Genomic DNA, 1,626 nt, shown 5'->3' with positions numbered 1-1,626 from the left:
TTATGTTATGTCAGATAATTGATAGATAGCAGCCCTCAGACTTCTGATTTGTGCTCTTTCTGTCATCATGTCTTCCAATGAAATGTAGCAAGTTTTTCTTTCATCATCAGTATTCATAGTTATATGTCTCTGAGTAAGAACATTTTGAATGACGGCTTCTCCTTTCTTCATGTTGACTTATTACCCTCTCAAATTTATGTATTTAGGAACATATCCGAAATAATATCGACCATCATCCAGTATCCTTCTTCTGATATTGGCAAGAATCATGTTCGACACCATAACCTAGAAGTTTCATCTTCAACTCTTAGCAAATAGTGAATGTACTTCAATTCTTTTGTAGATGTGATCATCAGTTCATCAAGTGAAAGAACTTGAACTTGATCATTTTTCAATAAGAGTAAGATCTTCTGTTAAGATTCAGAACCATCATGTTTATCAAGAATAATCTTCACAGCTTCAAGTCTATCCAGATGATCAGCAGTTACTTCCTGATCTGGACTATCAGCAAGTGTGAAGTTCAACAATTTTAAGTTGATAATTTTAGCTTCATAATGTCCTATTCCAGCTCTTGTGAATGGTTCAAACAACTTCATCTTCTTAGCTTATTCTAACCAAGATTTCTTATCTCCCATGGTATTAGAACTAAGTAAACCATCCAACCTTATTCCTCCAGGAGTAAAACTCAATTTATCATTACAGCTAAGATCAACAACCTTTCTCCATTTGCATTTGTTTTTTATCTTTAGAAATACTTGAGCTCTCCCTTCGGCTTTTTCATGCAACATTTTCTTATTTGTACTCCTCTATCTATTCCTTTCAGATCATTTAAGCATATTCTTGTATTCTTGATCTGCTTTATCAATAGCTATTCTGATTTTTCCTTCCTGAGCTCTTCTTCACTTTTAGGAATAATTTCTTCTTCCTTGAAATTTTCAGCATTAACAGCTTCAACATAAGTCGAGAGAATCTGTAATTCCATTCGAAATAAAATTTCTTCTTCTTTAGACTTCACATAATCAGGAATCACTATCACTCTTTCAGTGTGAAGAAAAACATTAGAATTTGTATCTTTAAAATCAGGAATTGAACTACGAGTAACCAAAGCAGCTTCCTTGTTAGATCTGTCTGATCTATCCTTAGAGAAGTGAGTTGACTTTGTCTTCTTTTGACTTGAATTCCAGATCCAGATTGAACTTTCACAGTATCAACTTTTATAGCATCAGATATCTCTTTTTCTTCTTTATCACCACCATCATCAGAATTGGTCTTTCTCCTCAAAACTGATTCAGGTTGACAGTTTGTCTATGATACTATCTCCCCCTTCTGGCATCTAGACTCTGTAATAGAGAGAAAATAACATCCAACTTGGAATTTGTAGTAATCTGACTAGCTTCCAAAGCTATCAGTTTTTCAGACATTTGATCTTGTTTTGCTTCCAAGCTAAACATTATCTTTAGCAAACCACTTTGTTTATTTGTACCTGTTATGGATTAAAACTAATATATAACTGCTGTATCTAATAATAAGGAACGTGAGCTTCAAGGCTCGATTTGACTGCTCTTGTATTTCGTGACTCAATCTGCCTTAACAAGATGCCTACGTACCTTGCTGATTGCCAAGGAT

The sequence above is a fragment of the Apium graveolens genome, chromosome 10, assembly GCF_009905375.1.
Source record: "Apium graveolens cultivar Ventura chromosome 10, ASM990537v1, whole genome shotgun sequence".
NCBI classification, from domain to species: domain Eukaryota; kingdom Viridiplantae; phylum Streptophyta; class Magnoliopsida; order Apiales; family Apiaceae; genus Apium; species Apium graveolens.
This window is presented reverse-complemented; position numbering follows the sequence as displayed.